This window comes from Limulus polyphemus, unplaced genomic scaffold, assembly GCF_000517525.1.
Source record: "Limulus polyphemus unplaced genomic scaffold, Limulus_polyphemus-2.1.2 Scaffold1210, whole genome shotgun sequence".
NCBI classification, from domain to species: Eukaryota; Metazoa; Arthropoda; class Merostomata; order Xiphosura; family Limulidae; genus Limulus; species Limulus polyphemus.
In genome coordinates, this window is record NW_013666820.1 from 51,678 (window position 1) to 72,726 (window position 21,049).

Genomic DNA, 21,049 nt, shown 5'->3' on the forward strand with positions numbered 1-21,049 from the left:
CTGTTGAAAATAAGTGTCTCGGTAAAGTTATATTCAGAAAGAATAAACCAGTTTTATTAAGTAAACACTTGTGTCGTTAAAGTTTCGTCGGAACGAATTTACGGAGAGTTAATTAACAAACGGAGACTTAACAATATTTTTGTGACAGGGCTTTTGTGGACGCATTTCATATTTTATTGTTTTACATTTAGTTTGCTGATTTTCCAGAGAAAAGTTGGATTATTTTGAGCCTTTTAAGTTGATTATAATTTGTTAGTAAACATTTTAATGTTTTGAAGTTCCGATTGTTATGTGGGATATTATAACAAATAGTATGTTGTCTTTGGCTAATCTTTCTTAAATTTCCTTTGAGTGTATTATGTCTTATTCTGTTGATATATATGTAATTTTTATTCATTGTAGATTGTTTCACTGTAGTGTACAATCACAGAAAGATCCAGTACAAGTTAAGGCCAGTTATGCGTTATACGTTTTTCAAGTTAACTTGAATTTTTTTTAGAGTTAAGATGAAACACTGATTTGAACACGGTGTAGTGTTCTCTGTTTGTTATATATATATATATAAATATATACATATCTACTTAATTTCAGCTACCATTTTAGACAAAAACTAGCTGAAAGGTGAAGTATTTTTTTTTGTCCTGGCAGGTTGAGTCTAAACTTTTCATCCCTCGGTTAAACCAGATTCTATGGCCTGAGGATAAGAAATTCTGTGAGAAAGAGCCAGAGGGGAAAAGCTATATTAAGAGACACTGAAACAAGATTGAACTTTCGATAAAAAAGAATTTAAATTTTGTTGCTATGTACAAGTGCTATGTTGCTATGTCTCTCTCTCTCTGTCTACATCCTTTAATCTAGATATACTGCGAATTTATATTTTTGATGGGGAAGAAGTTTTCTCCCTCAAATTTGTTACTGTGTCTCACACTAACTTAAGGCAATATCGCAAATGTCCTGTTACTGATCTCTAATTTTATATGATTCTATTTATTATAGAAACCTACGCTTTACCTTAAACTGGACTTTGCAGTTTCTTACTAAAATTGTCATTGTAATAACCTAAGTCTTAGAAAATATTGTTGAACGTCAGACCAGCATCAGCTGAGCAAGCAGAAAGGGAAATAAGTTGGAAAAGTTTGTATGATGAACAGATAATGAAGAATAACAAAAGCATTCTACTTAAAAAAGTATGTTAGAAATAATTCTATCTAAGAAAGTTCTACACATTGCCTAAAGATCTACTATAATTAACTTCCATGCAAATTCGTTTGAATTTAGAAAAATGTATTCATTCTGCAACCTAGAACCTGAATAGATGTGGGAAAATTTGATCATTGTTCGAGGTTACTATAGGATCTTTCATTGTATTCACTCTAAGTCATCAACTTTTGATTTGTCCACTAACTTTTTTCGACAGTTTTAGGTATGCTAAACGACCATTTTTTCTTATCTTATGTTATGATTATGAGTTACTGTCGAAGTATGCAAAGTAATTAAGATATTAAATTTTGGACGATAACTTGGAAGCTCTAAGAGATGAAAAATACTGAAATAAAACTATCAAAATCTGTTTCTTGATTATCAAAGATCTCTCAATATCTGTCCCAACTTGAATTATCAGTAACTGACCATTGAATGACGTCTCGACTATCTACCTGAGCTTCTCCTATACAAGGTAATCTTGTGGCCATTGATACCTAAAAGCATCTCCTAGGTCGAATTACCCACAAATATTTCTAAATAGTTTTTCGTCCAGATAAAATAATAATTTGATTACTGTCTGTCCATTACGATTTTAGTGACGGAGGTGCAAAAGGGCCGTGAGAGGGGTGGGGGGTCATGAAACCTTATAAGTGTAGTGAGTGCTGGGATCACTTAACCTAGAGCCAAGTGCATCAAATTTATCATGAAAATAAAAATGTCGATTCAATTTTAAACGTAAATAGTTTCTGAATTAAGCTATTTTTTGTTATATCACTAACGTTTTAAATAAAAAAACTTCTTTAATCAACGGAGACTCTAAATTAAGAAATCAACAAATATTTTCAGTTTTGTCGTCCTTACATTTTATTTTATACTTTTAATACATAGACTAACAACAATATTAGGTTATACTTTTGTTGCTAAGCAACATGACATAAAAACCATTGTTGGAATGTAGTGTTAAGAAAACGCACTGGCTTTCCTATATATTAGAAGTTGTTTGTCAATAATTATTCTATCAATACGCCACAAATTCATTTCATGAATGATCTTAATTTTGATTGGCTCACGAAGGAATTTACCGATGTTTGACTGACTCGACTGCACTTTTCTGCCTCTTTATTGGTCAAGCTTGATTTTGTAAAATTTATATATTTCAGTTAGCTAATAAAATGTGAGGTTAAAGTATATTATGGGGTGGGGTTGGTAGTACTTACCCCATCATTTTTGACGGGCTATATGCTTGTATACAAACAGTTGTGTATGAACCTTTAAAAGATAACAGTTATTTAAACGTGATGAACCAGAGAGAGACAGCTACGTATTGTTCGCCAACCAAAACGATTTACTTTATTTGTAGCTCTATTTGGAAATAAAAAAGTGGCAGGCACCAACTTACACATAGCTGGGTTAGAGGTAAGCTTATGGACTTATAATGCTAAAATCCTGGGTTCGATTCTCATGGTAGACAGAGCGCAGATAGCCAATTGTGCAGTTTTGCGGTAAAATGAATAAACAAACAAAAAAAAAAAACAGAACAGTTTTTTGACAGACATTCCCTTTAACCTTCAAACAGCCAACAAACCTCAAACATTTCAGTACATGTAAATTACGTGACCGCTAACGATTATTATTATTACGTCTTTCTTTCAATGTGTTCATTTAATAAGTAAAATTATTCTAAATACACTTTTATAATGGTTTTGTCCTTTTTTTTTATTTTACCAAAATCCTGTTTGATAGCTATATTAGCATAGTTTATCAAAAACTGGTATGACCCGATTTTTTTAGCACAGATGTAATACAAAATATTCATCAGCATCGTGTCTTAGAGAACTGTTAATTAACTCACTTGAAAAAAATAATTTAAAAATACTTTTAACTCAATTTATGAAAAAATAATCACAATGTTTTATATAACTAAATCGATACTCATATGCAGAAAGAAATAAAAACGGCTGAAACAGCTCAGATGGGCATTAAAAAGAAAAACTTTTTTTCAGAAAGTCATAGTGTTGAAGTATTATTTTTCTCCTAAATTGATCGTTATTTCTTTTACATTCAATGTGTTTATCTTGGTAATTTAGAAACAAAAATAACGTAGTTTACACATATTAAGCGCCTCCCATTTTGGTTCTGTATACAGTAAAATAGTTAAGCTTCTACAGTTTTAGTCAGCGTACCTCCTACATAAACTTTTCCTATTTAGGCTACTTTTGTTGCAGACCTACTTTGAACACATGTCAGGGATTTTATTACGTGCCCTTTTTTTTAATGAAGTGCCATAGATATTTTAAACATTTTTACATATTAGCGTTTCAAAATATTAGAATACAGTATTAACTTATGTTCCTATTTGAAGAACTTGTTTACAAAATAGTAATATAGAATTAAACATTATATATATATATATATATATTGAAAATTTGTTAAGTTCTTAGTTTTATTTCATTTTTCATTAAGTAAATCTTTTAAATATATATGAGGGTAAAAGTTATTATTTTGAAGCAACTTTATGTATATATATAAAATTAATTTCAGATTTTCTCTCGTAAAACTTACTTTTAACAAAAACCCTTAAACATGTAAATACTGAACAACGCTTATTAATGGACTCTTCCGTTCTTGCGCCTGCGCATATTTACTAAGGTACGTAAGATTGTAATGGTATCCTTGAAAGGACGTTAAGCTGTTGAGTCCAAGAGAGAAGTTGTGAAATTGTCTGTGGTTTTATTCGGGGAAGTTAAAGTTTTCGTGTCTTAGGGTTAGTGTGCACTTGTTAAAAAATGGGTGAATATTCCAATAATAATACTCAGAACATAGCGGACTATTTAGCACAGCTATTTAAAGATAAAACCAAACTTGCTGCGTTCCCTAATGTGTTTGTCCATCTAGAAAGACTTCTTGATGAAGGTAAGTTTTCTGAACATTTCAGAAACTTTATGCTGAGATAGAATAATACTTGTTGGAACTCGAGTTAGTTAGGGTTGGCGTGACACAGTTGCCGGTGCTCTGAGAGTTTTGCTGGCAGTTGCATTGGCAAGGCAAGTGATAAGACGGCATAGAAATTACAACTTGTAACAATCTCTCTTGTCTTACTCTTACTGTCTTGTCTTTTAGTTTCAGTATCAGTATTGCAAGTATAATATTATTTTAATTATAATCACTGTGCCATGATGGACTTTGGCAGAATTAGCACAAAGGATGAAAAAAAAAGCAGAATTCGAAAGAACCAAAAGTTCAAATGCTTTATAAATAACGGAGAATAATAACTAGCTATTCGAATTATCAAAGTCGCCATAGCTTTTGCGATTTCGATAATTCGAACAGTTTACTACTATTCTCTGTTACTGTTACAAAGCGTTCGAATTTCTGTTGTTTTTTAATTTACTTTGTAGTTGAAATGACGAATAATAATAGTATGCATATGTAAGACTTCTAAAGCAAAATTATATAAATTGTAAAAATTGTAATTTATACTAAGTCGATAGAAATAAGTGTGAACAGTGAAAGATGAGTCGTCTATAATTTATGAGAAACAAAAGCTAAATTAATTATTATTGTCTGTTAATTCTTTAACATTGATAATGATACTGAACATTTTAACTTTAAGGTAAAATATTTTAGACTTAAAAGTTAAACTAAGTTATCTTATTCTGAGTTACTTGGTAAATAATGGGAAAATTCACACCTACTTGTACGTTTAAACAATATTTGAATCATGTTTGGTTTTTTGTGGAAGTTATAAGCTAGCCCAGCCATTTAACTTTGTTTAGATATATGCATGTTTTTTTAATGATGTACACACTTTTTAAGTTCAAAGAATTATATAAAGTTTTGTTGACATAAGAATAAGTTACAAAAGACCAACTAATGGTCAGGTAATGATATTGGTAAATTCACTACAATCTAGCTAATAATTTAAGTATAATTAGAATTAATAATTTTCCCTGTTAGAAATATTGGCAAACATTAATAATTATATTTATGATTTATTTTACACATTTTAAAGTATCTAAAGATCTTTTTTAAAATTAAATCCTTTTTTCTAGGTTATTCTCAAATCTCAATTGTTTGAGAAATTTAACATTTTCTTTTGTTTAAACTTTTATTGCAACATCTGAAGTTGCATATAACCACATTTAAACTGTGTGTCTGAATCTTGTCTTTAGACATTGAATTTGTTTTATCTTTTTCTATTTATACTGAAACTTCAAGTTCAATCCAATTGTCTCTAGAGGCTGTAAGTTAGGGATTATTTACAAAAAAGAATTAACACTTCATAAAACAGCATTTTTGGCCAATCATTTGAGGCCCTGAAATTTTTTTTCATCTTCGTCATATGTTTTCTCTTTCATAGTATTTTTTCTTTCTTACTATCCTGCTTATCTCTCTCTCTCTTTCATTGGTACCAAGAACCTTCATAGATATATACTATGCTAGGGCTGCTTTTCAGATCTTTTATCAATTGGAAGATATGATACAGTAGAGCCGAATGATCAGTTGAATTTTCTAATTGATGAATCATTGAACTCCATAATCAGTTACATTTAACTAATCAATTATTTTCATAAGACTTTGATAATTGGAAGAATTGAAAGTAGTAATAATGGGGGGAACACTAATTGATTAAACTGAACAACAATTGGAAAATAATGAGAAATCATAATGGCAATATCTCAATTAGTTGGATAGTGGGAATAATTGGAAACATTAATTTTGATTGTTTTTGTGACTGTTTTCGCATAACTGGTTCAAAATATGCATGTCATGACCTTTTACAGTGTTACATTTAAAAATTAATTAAACGACTTTATTATCAATGTCAATAAACATGGCATGAAAGTGTACTTTGTAATTTAAATTTTCATATAATTTAAGTTTTAATTCTTAATTCAAAAAGAAATAATAAAAGAAGTTTTGATCTTCATTTTTCTTTATCACTCGACATGTCTGAGCTCTGAATTCTTCACTTCAGAATTTTCTTTCTTCTTAAATAGTCTGTTGGAGATTACAACCAATTACAGATGTAAACTATGTATAATTATAAGCAAAAACTAAATTTTGAACCTTGTACCTTCTTTGTATTGTGAGATATCAATACATTTGTCAAACTCACCAGACAAGTCCCTCCCACTCTCTCTTCGACTTTTGAGATTGTTTGCAAATCAACTTTACATGGCTGATAGACATGTTTATAACAAATAGAAAGAACAAATTATCTTCTATATCAAACTTCCAACAAGACTTTGAATTTGGCAGGGGACAGTATTCACTTGATAGAAATGTCTTGTCATGCGGTCATGGTTTTAAAGCTCTGAACAGCTAATGGAACGGTTTAGCCTATTTATAACTTACTTAAGAAGCCAGGTAAATTATAGCTGTTTTAGGACGTTCTGTTCTAGTGCCTAATGTATTTTTTGTGTTCTAAACTCTATATTTGAGAGCTACTTGAATTTTGTTTGGACACCCAAATTCATAGACTCAACAAAACTTGGGGGAGAGCATCAAATATTTCTGCTCAAGTGCAATCAGCTCAAACATACAGTAAGTCCAAGGAATTCTTGTATTTTATGTATATTTTTCTGTTTATTATTGTATATTTTTATCAGGAATAATGTTAAAAATTGTAAACTTCTTGGTTTAACCTAACAAAAGTTCAGTAAAATGTCTAAAATTACATGAGCTCAAGCACTGGTGGGAGCATGACACAAGATCACTTACTGTTACATTAGCCTGTTACATTTTATACAAGGATTACTATTTCAAGGGTACAAAGTACAGCAATAAAACCATAAAATTAAAACATGTGAAAAGGTTAACAGTTGAAAGTATTAAGTAATTTGAACTTTCTGATCAAAAGTGTAATTTGTGTGGAGGAAAAACTGGCATCATTCATTTTATTTCATATTTTTACACTTCATTTTATTGTAAATTGATGTTTTCTCAATTAGTATTAGGGTGAAAAAAACAATTTAGAAAGTTTTTAACAATGAAAAAATCTGGATATTCATTTAAGAAGATGTAGAAATTATGCAAATACAATACAAAATAGGTATTCTTATTCTTAGCATGAAAATCACCTTTTATTCAGACTGACTCACTCAGTAAAGTCTTCAAACATTTGCAGACAAATCCTTAGTAAAAATAGAACTGTAATATTAACTCAAAGCTTGCCCAGTTTCTTGGAGATACACTTAGTAAATTCAGAGTTGTAGTATGTATAGTTTCACAGTTCCAAGTTTTGTTAAATTGACCAACTTCATTTTTATGGGTTACACACTTAATTGTAATTTTGAGTATTCTGTTATTTTACTCAACTGTAATTGATGTAAACGGTGATGCTCATAGGTAATTGAATAGCTCTAATAGATAGTGGCCATTTTCCCCTCTGTGAACATCTTTAATTTCTGCTTGCAGGTAGAGGGCATGAATCACTTCCACTTAGCATATTGTTATAGTTTAAGTTAAAACAGACAAATGTTGGTCACAGTAGCTAGAATACGTAGATGGCACAAGTTGTCCAATATGTTAATAGAGAAAAATCCATAATTACACCACAAGGATAAAATCCACTTGTTTTAGTGACTTTTTATTTATTGTTTTAAAATTAGCTTGTTGCGTAAAAACATTATGTTCATTATGACCTTTGAAATTGGCCATGACCACAAAAGGTTAATTACTTTTGCTCAATCAAATTCCTCAGCACTCTGATCTTATCTTTGATAATATGGATTAGACAGGTACTCTGCTTTGTGGGTTGGAGCAATAACTTGCTGGTAGTTCTCTTGGATGCTGTGTTCTATTCAGTTTTGGTGATTAGATCCTTTTCTGCTTCTTCTTATATGTGTTGTATAGTAAGGAATTCTTGCTTGCATCAGACAACATAGCTTATGTCTTTTCAACTGATTGAGTCAATGGATTAATTTTGAGTTTTACATTCAGAGTATGTACATCAAGGATACTAGTATGGATCTCTTTAGGAGAGTAACCAGAAACTACTGCTTCTTCAGCTCAGCTGATTGCAGAGCCTTCTTGCTGGTTTGACAAAACCCATCTAGCTGCACAAAGTGTATTGAATGTTGATAGAATTTATTATTAGAATAGTTGAAATTTTTTAGAGAATTTAATTTCTTTGTTCTTGTGCAGATGTGGTGATAATTTTCTAAAGTCTACTCGTATGAATAGCTGCATTGTGTGAGATAGTGATCACGTGAAAGCTCATTCTTCAATATCTTCTAGGTTACCTTCATATTGGCTTTATTTTCTGACCCAGTAAAAAATTCTGTGGTTATTTGATGACCACAACTCAATAATAGTGGTTTGAAATTGATCCTCATCATAATTCACTATGTATGAAAATTCATTTATGCTGGTGAATTAATAAAGCTATTTGTAATAGTTACTATGAAAATTGTTATCCCTCATTTTATTTCAGTTATTAAAAGTACATGAGTCTTCATTAATTAGGACAATGATCTTCTGGTAGACTTTCAGTATTAAAAAGTTTCTACTAGCAGCTTTTAAAGGTTTGAAAAAAATGGTAACAATATAAAGATGTTAATCTATAAGGTGATTTATTCAACAATGTTTCAACCCTAAACTTTTCATTAAGTGATATTTAAACAGATGGTTATAGAGGTTTGTAGATTAGACAACTTGCAAATGAGGTCTCATGCAAGGGGATATTCTTCAGTGTGGGAAAGGTTTAGTACAAATAGCATATGCAAACAGGCAAGCTTTCACTTTGGTCAAGCAACATTTATCTAGAATTGGCAACTTTCTTCTTGAAATAGAAAGTGATGAAATACTTAATCATCACCAAATTCAGTAGGTGTGTTCTGAAACAGAATGTAATGAATGTGGTATGTTTTGACTTTGGTGTTATAGTTTTGAATACTCTTGTAACCATCCTATATGTGGTGCAAGAGAATGATATGAGTATGATAGTCAAAATATGTCATGTTCTAAGTTGATTAGTGTATGCTGTTGGCTTTATTTGTTTATATCATTTTGGTGGTGTATAGAAAATTCTGAAACAAATGGGCTAGCCACAATTAGTCAAAGAGCCTCTTGTTAGCCCTCAAATGCTATTATTATTATAAATATAAAACATTATTTGTATCTGTTTTAGAAGCTCTAAAAGCCTGCGATAATGACTAATATACAATTTGTTTTGTGAATAAGTTTAATTTTTACTTATGTTTAGACTTTAGCATTCAAAAATAAAGTAGCAGCATGCTAAATTGGCCTTGACAGAATTCAAGCAATAAAAATATTCTAGCATGTTAATTAACATTAAACTACACATATTCAAGTTCATGTGGAATAATAGTGCTTTCAAAAGTTGCAAGAACAATTTACTGCAATAATCTACAATGTAAAAGAAAAGTTTACTTTTTATACATTAGTATTTAACTCTGTTACAAAAATTGAAAGATAAAAACAAAATACTAGGTACAGTATTGATAGTGCTGTTTATAATAATATGATTAAGTAAAGTCATGCTTTTGCTTATTTTAAATGATTAAAAATAAATGCATATTGGCATCAGAGAACCATTAATTCCACTTATTTGCCAGGACTAGACTATGGTAGAGAAATAATATGTACAACAAGGAACAATTTGGTCATCCAGGCTATCCTTGAGAAAAGTAAAATTTAAACCAACCATTTATTTTTTCAGGAAATCATAAATTTCCCTCTTAAATAAAAAACAAAAAAAAACTCTTAACCAAAATGTAACCTATCTTTTCCAAATCTTCAACTTGTGTCCTCTTTTTGTTATCTTTAGAATATATCAGAGAAGTCAGACGTCTCTATTTTATAGATCCACCAGGTAAACTGGTAATCTTCAATAACATTACCTCCTACCCTCAAGAGAAAATAAGAAATTGTAATTCCTCCATATTTAAAAACAAAAACATTTTCTTTCACTCGTATTATGCTCAAAATCATCATCAGATGATTCAGTTCAGACCCAGAATCATCATCAGTTTATACAAGGTCAATTGCCTCTTCAAGTGTGAAAACACTTTTAACGTGATTTGATGCCACTTTAGATCCATATTCTAATAAAGATTAAACAATTTTCAACTGCAAATGTTACTGATGAATCACATGGCTGAGATCATCATTTGTGCAGAGTAGGCTTTTTCTATTGATTTTTTTTTTTGCACCCAATTCACATTTTTAATGAGGAATTCAAACCACATCATGTGGTTGCCATACAATGATGGGCGTGCCTAAAGGGTTAATCCCCAGAATCACTCTAGTAGCCTATGAACCCTTTAAAAATTAAATCCATATTTCTGAGATAAGGATGCCAAAACTGTACATGTTATTCCAATTGAGGCACTGCTAGTGATTTGATAGAGATAATTACCTTATTATTTTGTAATCAGTATGTACAGAACTATAACCTAAATTCTATCAGCTTTATTGCTAGCAACACAGCACTATCTCATTGGCCTGAGTTACCTATTACTATGCCAAGAACATTTTCTTTGATCATACTATTAAATGGATTCAAATTTATATTAAATCTGATTCAAATTCTGATAACCTAAATGCATTTCCGTGCACTTACTATTATTATAGGCTATTTTCCAAATACTTGTCTAACTGATCGAAGTAATTCTGTATTACCCCAAAGTGGTATGGTGTGTGTGTGCTTTTTTTACAAACTTGTGAAGAGCAATTGCAATGTTTAAAAATGTAATAGGCCTAATGCTAATGTATTATAAGTAACTCAAAGTGCTCAATACAACTAGAAATACCCAAGATTTTAATGTCATCAGGAAACTTTACTAATGTCTCTATCAGTAATGGTGTGCAGTATTATCAGTATATCCTGATGTTGTTCAAAACAGTTTGTATCATGATACTATTTTGATGTATTGGCATAGTGAACTCTCATATTGTTCTCAATATTTTTATTTAAACTAGCTGAGGGTATCCACTAAGGAAGTAAAAACTGTATAAAGTACAATGTTAGATAATGTTTCCTTTCTTTTGTTTTTAAATTCTAATGACCTTATTAGATGTTAATTGCATATCCTGCTTTGTGGAAGGTAATAATTGATTCATTTAACTGATTAGATATTTGTCTTTCAATTCAATGCCAAAAAAGTAGATGTGTTTCATTATATATTTTTTTATTCCCGTTCTCAGATAGAAATTCTAAAACAAAATAAACTTTATATGCAGACAGTTTCCAGTTACCATAACTACAATTATGGCAATCAAGCCAGCCAACACTGAGTGATGAATGCTAAAACATACACTTAACAAATCATTTTTTAGAGTAAGATGACACACGGGACTTTTTTATCTTTAAATTCATATGCAAAATATGAATTCCCACTCAGAATTGTTGTGGCCTATGAAAATTGCCGGTAAAAACTTTCTACCTTTGAAATGCCTGGTTGTAAACAGGGTCTCAAATTTTACTCTCTTAAGCTTATTTGCAATTTTCTTTTAATTCATTGGACACTGCATGCCTTACGGTAAACGATTTAGTATTATTAAGGTATAAGTTCTGTATTGTTATGTAGATATCAGGTCATTTATAAAAGATAATCAAATTTTTTTCATTGTTTTTATTAACTTTTACCGGCTGTAGACAAAAAAAAAACATAGTCCACCACCTTCCCTGCCCATTGAGGACATATGTTTGTTCCCTGTGTGTTGTTCATTGATCATGTCATTCAATTTAGTTTGTCTGTTTAAATAGATTTATTAAATTAAGTATTACACAAAGTTCTATTATTTCTCTCATCCATGTTCACACTTCTTAGGCAAAATTCAAATTAAAGTGGTAGTACATATTCTTGTTTCGGTGTTTTTTTTTATTTTAACTTTACGACTCCTGCTCAGCATCAGAATTGGCATGTTTAAAAAAAATATCAATCTCTTTTATTTGTTGTAGCACTAATGCAAAAGAAATATGCATTAGTACAAGTGCTCTTATTCATACATGTTTGCTGATGATGTACACGTACTGTGCATGCAACAACAAAATTATTTGAGGAGTGCTCCGATGCATATAGGAATTTACACATATATGAACACAATCATAACTGAACAGGAATTGGCCTTTAGCAAATTGAAAGGCTTAAAAATTGAGTATTTTGGCAATAAAATTCTATTTTTGAAAACTCCATTTTAAATGTGCAATTTCCTTTGAAGAAAACTGTAACACATGATACAAAAATTTTTTCCTAATTACAAAGGCCTTAAGTGTTTAACGAAAACAAATGGTTTCTTTATTGAGCTTTTTGAGACTTTTACAATTAACCACAGTGAATTTTGAAGAAACAATTATATTTTTGAAAAGCCTACTTCGAATGCAAGTTTTCCATAAAAGATCAAAATCTATGATACAAAAATTTTTTTCAAAAAATCAAAGGCTGTATAGCCTTGGGTATTTTTATGAAAAAATGTTTTTTTTAAAGTATTAATTTAATTCCTTAGTTCTGTATCTTAATTCAATCTTGGATCACAATCAAATATGCAATTGCTGAAAATTGCAAATATCAAAAATTCTAATATTTGATAGGCTGTTTAGGCAGAGTATTCATAATGAAGCTAAGTTTTAATTGGACAGCAACTGCCTGTTGTAGAAACCTAAAGTTGTAGAGAACAACGTTTCGAAAGTCTTCCGCCTTTCATCTTCGTGGACCTGAAGACAAAAGGCGGAAGACTTTCGAAACGGCGTCCTCTACAATTTTAGGTTTCTACAAAAGGCAGTTGCTGTCCATTTGACACTTAGATTCATCAAAAATTCTGACTCAAATTATGTATATCCAGTCACAAATTGGGAGTATGTGAGTGCAAGATTCAATCCCTGTGTTGCTTATTTAAATTCAGTGTCTTGACTACTGTTTTTTCTTCAGTTGCTACAGATTATAGTTCCTCCTTTATATATAAAGAGCATCATCTCTTTTAAAAAGTACCACTGTTGAGTAACGTATAACCTAGAATCTCAAAATAATTCCTATTATAATTGTTCTCCTAATCTAACCAAGTTTCAGTATTTCACATTATATAAGTCTTTAATTTCAGGCAGAGTCCTGAACTCATCTATTTTATTCCTAATACTCCTAAGATTAGAGTAATAACAACTAAGATTATTCAATTTACTATTCTTATTTTTAAGTATGACTGCCTGTATTCTCAAAAGTTACTTGAAAGCGGTTATACTGTAACTTTTTAAAATGTACATGTATCTTCACAAAATTTTGCAGGTTATCAGTAAATGTTACAAGTCATTCGTGCACAAAATATCAGATGTTTACATTAATTAATTGCTCGTGCATTTTTATTTTCGAATATTGACTATCCATCATGCAAAGTAATTTTGATTTTAAGGTTAAAAATACTTTTATGCATCAGAAAATTGTGAAATTTCACATGCAAAATCTCCATGACATCCTAATATTCTCTAGATAATTATGAAACGTTTTTTTAGAAAAACTGTTTTATCTGTTATTTTCACTATTGCATGTATGTATGGGTTTGGTCAACTCTGACCTCATAAACACAACAAAAAAGGGAAATAGATATAAGTTAAACTTTTTTGTTCTAGAATTGCTACAAATTATAACACAAAACCACAAATGTTTAGTCTTAATAGCTTAAATCTCATAACATTTTACATATATAAAAATTTATTTTTATTTTATTGACCTTTCAACAGAGATGGTAAGGAAATTGTAAACCTATTATATGCATTTATAGAACAAATCTGTATAAAGATATTTTTAAGTAACTGATTTATGTTTGTTGTATTATCACATTACTAATTTTAACATTATGGCTGACCTTATTAACAGTAAGTACTAACAATACTGTAATAAAACCCAGTGGTAATGTATATTTACTTGTTCAGTAAGAGAAGGTGTGATCTTTAGATCTTGGGTCCCATAGTTCATGCACCAAAATTGTCATTTTCCGTCACCTTAAAAAGGCTACTTCATAAAAACCCACTTGAAATAAATTCATGGCAAAATCATCTTGTATCTGATTTTACTAAACACCAAGCAGGAACAGTAGAAATATCATTATTTTATTCATAAGCATCACTTATTAGATGACAATATCTGACTTTTTATTGCTGTAAGTATAAGCATCTGGAGTTTGTTATACTTGAATAATTGGAGAAATCTGCTTGATGCTATAATTCTATTACAATGTAGAAAGGCTGTAAAGATGTTCTTTTCAGGCCATCAATAATTACACCAATTTTTGAGGATCTGTTTGCTCTTGTAGTAGAGCAGTTTAATATATAAGGGATCATCTAATTAATTTTGTCGATTTATCTCAAGAGATGAGAATATAAACCTTCATATGAGATTATTACTAGGTCTGGTTTCAAAGTTGCTCCTTGCTCTGGGTTGTAAAAAGAGTTTCTAATCTTTTATTTGGAATGATTGTCTGTGCTCAAGTAATTAAAGAACCTATTATGCTTCTTAATTCTGGCTTGATGTAGCTGAGCAGTGACTATTACTATGAGCCAACATTTTAGTTTTTACCAAAGCATCTTGCTTGTAAAATTTAATGAAGTGAGCTCTTCCTTTGTACATATTGGCTGTAGTTGGAAGAAGTCCATAAGATAACTTAAAAGTATATATAAGTACTAGCTACAAACAGGCAATTAATAGGTGATTTCTTTCATTACATAGTGTTTAAAGGAATTTTTGTCTAATAGAGAAACCCAAACTAACATTCCTTAACTTCTTTAGGAAGTAAGTCTTCATAGTTAATGTAGTTATTCACCTGCACTTGATTGAATTTCTTTATTTTGAATTTTAGGTTATTGCCTTATTGTCCCATTTCTTCCACCAGAATTTTCTTTTACCACACTAGTACACTTTTCTCTGGTATTTCAGAAACTTGTAGAATAATGCAATACAGAAGAAACTAACACAAATTACTGTTGTGTATGACCAAATCAGATGGTTTAAAGATAGAATGGTGTATTAAATGTGTGTCTGAATGAAGTTTTCTTGGCTCATGGTCATGAGTAAATAATATACAGTGTGACTTATTGTATGCTATTTGTGGACTAAGAATAGTGTTCATAATATAGGTTTATTTTTTATTGTTTCATCTACAAAATTAATTTAGTAGATATATGTACATAAAATTTGTATGTTATGAAAACCTGACAATAAACATAACTATTTTAATAAGTTATGATAGCCAATTTGAGTAATGTAATTTCTTAGCTGTTTATTTTACTGTTATATTGGAAATATATAGTTTTAATCAACCAGTTTCCCTGAATATATATTAGCTAACTATGTATCTTGGATATAAATTTCTGTTCCTTTAGTGTAAAGCAATTTATAGTTATCCCTAGTTTTGTCATACTACTGATCTCTTTATCTAAATCATTTTTAAATGTTCCGACTATTAAAAAGTTTGTATTTTTTTGACATAAAAGGTTTATATATTTATACATGTTTATTTCCATACAGCCATTGTATACGTATAAAATTTTTTCTAAAATTTGCTCTTTGGTACATCTTATGTTTTTACATGATAGAAAATAATAATAATACTCCATAGGACAAGAGAAACTTTGCTGTAGTGCATCAGTCTGTGAAGTACTACTTCTCACTTAAATTGATAAATAATGTAATTTAACAGTCTAGGTTCTGTATATGAAGAGCAGCTTTTTAATCATTCTGTAAATATAGCATACCTTTACTTTAGTTACAAGTGGCTTGTTAAGGGTGTAAGCATACATTTTTGGTGCTGCATGTACTAGTGATCTGTATTATACATCACTCCTGAGCACCATTTTCTCTAAAGTAAAGCAGTAATCAATTAATAAATAGCCTTTATAAACAAACATTTATTTTGGAATTAAAAAGAGATCTTGAAAAGCTTGCATCTAAGATGAATCATAGCAGTTCTGTCAATCAGTTACAAGTTGTAGAGAGGGCCTGGCATGGCCAGGTGGTTAGGGCACTCGACTCACAATATGTGGCTTGCGGGTTCAAATCCCCATCCCACCAAACATGCTCCCCCATTCAGCTGTGGGGGCATTATAATGTGAGTAGTCCAAGAGTTGGCAGTGGGTGGTGATGACTAGCTGCCTTTCCTCTGGTCTTTCACTGCTGAATTAGGGACAGCTTGCGCAGATAGCCCTCGTGTAGCTTTGCATGAAATTAAAAACCAAAATCAAGTTGTAGAGATAAAGGCAAAAGTCAAATCTTAAAATATCATTAATCCCATTGATAGTTCATGTTTGCATGGTTATCTGCATTATCTATGTTCATATCAATTTCCTCCACATACATATTCATTAATGGTCTTAAAGGACCACGTTTGTTGTAGTTAACACATTTTGCATATTTTAAGAACTTTTTTATGGTGTTGGTTACTACCAGCTATAAAATAACCACTGACTTAGAGGCAAGCAATGGTAAGTTTACCAGGAGAGGAATAAAAGTAGCAAGTATAAATTTTAAGACTCTCCAGGTTGTAAGTGTTTTTGGTTTACCAAAGTATAATTCTACTAGATTGAAAGATAGAATAATTGTAAGGGTGATTTGACAAGATAAATGAATAATGATATGCCCTCTATTGTATGTTAACTAGGCTGCTGTCAGGTTTGAGACTAATAAATTTTGATACGTGGGAATCGAATTAATTGCCAATAGAATTCAACAACAATGAAAAGTTTTTCTATATCAGTCACTTTCCCACAGTTGTTCAATCATTGATACTATCTGTAACTCAGCATTGGTATATTATATAAATGCATTTTTGTTTAGGAAAGGCATTGTTAAAAACTTCTGATGTATGGACAACAGTGCATGTACATCTACATTGATCTGTATAGTAAATCACTATGTGCAACACATAAATATTATACATCAGTGTACATATTCACACACGTGGTGATCTTAATCTGGAAATGTCTGACACTTCCGTATAAAATGCTTCACATAGCCTTCTTTGATTCATGTACATGTTTAAACCTTTCATTACCTGTAGAACATGCATGCCCCACAAAGGTGTTTTTGAGTTGCTAACAAAAGTGCTAAGCTTGAGGCTCTCATTATACAGCTGTTATGCTTGATACAGGTTGCATGACACTAAATTTCATACATATGCTTTACTCACACAAATAGACATTTGCTGGATGGTGTGGAAAGTTTTAAGAAAACCTGTTTTCAGTTACTTAGTAATGTAGTATAACATGCCTGTTTAATGGTATGCAGCTTGTGATTCTATATACATAATACACAATGTACTGTCTTGTTAGTGTTATAGATTGCAGATTTGAGCAAATTGCATTATGATCGATACATTTAAAAGTTGACTAATTAGTGCCATTACAGAATATTTTCCACAAATAACTTTAAAAAAAATGGTGACACTGTATTTTATGATATATAAGAACACACACACTTTACTGTGATTGGATAACAATAAAAATATCATAGTTAACATCACTCTTATTTTGTTTATTTTTTCCTCTAACAACACACAATTGGAATTTTTCATGTATGTTACTATTTAGTTCTTTTTGGTTGTAAATTATATCAGTTCTTTGTGTAATTCATCTTTAATTTGTCCTATTTAAAATTGAAATGATAATTTTGAAACAAGAAATGCTTTGAAAAAGTAATTACAATTATATGGTTTTTACTGCATCACATGTTCATAATGTTTTAAATTTTTTGTTTGAAAATATATTTTGTCAATCAGATGAACACATGTCAATTTTAGGACTTTTTGTTAAGCTAGATAAATGTATCTATTTTTGCTGAATGACTTTACATTACTGTATACAGTTTCTGTACATGAATCCTACATGTTTCTATTCTTAAAAATTATAAAATTAAGAATAAAGGCAAGAAAATAATAAAATCAAGTGCCATAATTTCTAAAAATCTGTTTTTATGTGTATTTATTGTGTTAATATTATTAATGATTCTTCTGGGAGTGTGTAAGATAAATATATTAAGAAATGGATGCACAAACGTGCTGCACAGGGCACGTTTCACATGCACACCGATAAATGTATACATGCAGTATATATTCATAATTTGTTATGTTACTAGCAAATAAGTAACCTGTTTCTCAGATTTCTTATTGAAATTCTATGAGTTGTTACTACTTAAAGTAAAAGAAAATTAAATGGTTAAAGTATTTGTTCTATTGTGAATCACTTAAGTTATTGATTACTTGACATGTATTTTATGAAGTACATATACAGCCCTTAAATTATGCCAAACCCAAGTCTTTTAGTAGTAAACTATAACTAATTTTTGGCATAATTTTGTTTTATTAAAAATTATAAAGTATCTATTATATGCATTTCTTTCACAGTATCAGTTAGTTTTTTTAAGTTTACTTTTGTTCAATAATTGTTTATTCATGATACTACAGATTAGTTGTTTTGAATGGGTGGAAATTATGTGCTTTCCTTGACAAAGTGTGAGTTATTGTTAATTGTTTATTGCATTCATTCTAGCTGGACAAAGACAATCCTTTCAACCATAAAGATATGGATAGTTAGTGTCTGATATAGAAAATTTTAGTGTGTTAAGATATATAACTCATTCATTTGCATATAAAAAAAAAAAATCAGTGACAATCTTGTAAACATGATTTTCAGATTTATAAAATTAATGTTTGCCAACAAATTTTCATGCTTTTACATCTGATAAGTTATTTTTAAAAAATGTACTTGTACAACAAACCAGAATAAAGGAAATGGGGGATGTTAACAAAAGATTGACTCTTCAATCACTATAGTTAGTGGGCTTCCCATTTGTCTCCTTCTGGAATGTTGATAAAGTTGAAGCTCTGTACTTTAAGTATATAAAATGTTTAGAAATAGAAGTTCTGAGGGGAACTGAACATTGATATTTTTACCATAATATTTTTATTTGCACTTTAGTAAAAAAACAAAAGTAATTATGCACTTGGCACTATTTATCCATCTTTCTATATCTATCTAGAAATTTATCAAAATCAGACAAGCATGATTTTGAACTATTTATTCTTAAGAGACTTGATAAAAGTTTGCATAAAGTGTGTTAATAAAGGCAGTCAGCAATAGATAGAAACAACAAAAAAACAGTTATGTTGTTGATGGATATATATATTTAAATGATTTATATGCACATAAACATTAGTTTTTGGCCGTGCTGTTGTTAAGGTCCTGCTACCTGACTAGACCTAAATAGTATGGTGTTCTAGCAGTTTATTTCAGATGTCAGGCTCCTCTTTAAAGTTACACAATCAGAACCATTTTAATGACTTTCCATTGATGACAAGCCACTTTTAATGGGACTAAAAAATTTTGCTTTACATGATCATAATGTTATATTGTTCTGCAAACATTAAATCTATGACTGCTTGAACCTGACAGCTAGTGTTTGTGTTGTGTAAATAAGTAATATTTTATTTCTCTAGCGTTACTTTCATTAACAGTATTGGTTAGAATTTTAGAATATGCAGCTTATTATTATTATTATTCCTTTTATTATTGAGACTGTTTTGCACTGTTAGCTTGTTATATGAACTTAGATTAACCTATATCTCTTAAGCTGGACTAACTTTGTGAGATATAATGCTATTAACAGTGAGGGTAACCAGCTTGTGAAATGATATGTTCCATTCTACATTTTATAAGCAAGCATGTAAGAAAAGTACATTTGATTAGCTATACTCGTTACAAGGTTGGTTTTTAGTTTTGCTCGAAGTAGGAAGCTTGCTCTGATCAGAAGTTAATATATATACATACATACATAAAACATACATTCTGTTCTTTACTCTGGAATCTAAAGATAATATTTGTTTTTTATAAATATATCTAATAAATTATTTTTCCTGACAATGTTTATAGAAATATCCAAAGTCAGAAGCTCCTTACTTCAGAGGAATGGAGCCAAGAAAGAACCATTGGTGTTGCCTCATCCAGAAGGGGAACCCATCACTCTTCAAGAAAAAGGTCTTTGTTCCAGTTAAGGACTACCCTGATGTAAGTATTCACTGAAATGTTATCTGAGTAAATTATACATTATTGATTAAGTTCCAAAATATAAATTGAAAATATAACAAAACTAAAACTCATCTTGCTTATTATGACCTACAAGCAAAATTTTGGTACCTATTTTCACAGTTTGAAAACATTGTTACCAGGTTTTATTTTTCTCAGCTTGTTTCTGAAATACATGTGAGTGGTGGAAGTATGCATTTGTGGGTGTGTTTTTTCTAAAAAGGTTATTTGCCATATAATTTCTTACAATTGTTAGTGTTTTCATTACTACTGTTTAACTACTAGGTGCCAATTCCAGGAGTTGCACCTACAAGTAATAACCACTCGTATGGAGACGAGCTGTCTCGCAGGAGGCAGAAGGTGTTACCATTAGCCTGCATTGTGTCACTGGTATTTTGCTTTTCTTTGCTGTACCGTACCATACTTTGTTTTCCAACAGTGTTGTTCCCTCTGAATGTCAATGAAGACCTTCCATGGTTGCCATTTTCACTTTTCTAGAACCCAGAAGGTCAGTATCTTGCTAGTAGAAGTCTCCAGATTTGCTACATGGGTTTCTTTTGCAAGCTTGTCAGCTTTCTCATTTTGCTTTACTTGTGTATGGCTTTGCACATATATCCAAGTAATGGTCTTACCATGCAGTTGCTTTGCTTTCTGCCATCCATCTTATGATCAACCATTCTGAATTTTTTGAAGTACAGCTTGCAAATCAATCACAAGTATGTTGTTGGTGACACTGTCCATTTGTGTGTTTCACTTACTATTGGTTATGCTTTGATATTCTGTTTTAAACTACATGTTAAGGAAGAACAGTTTTTG

General features: G+C 30.5%; 1 pseudogene; it reads left to right on the plus strand.

The window, feature by feature from the left end:
- Positions 1-3,907: 3,907 nt before the first annotated feature.
- LOC106462623 overlaps positions 3,908-21,049 on the plus strand; it is a 53,010-nt pseudogene continuing 35,868 nt past the window's right edge.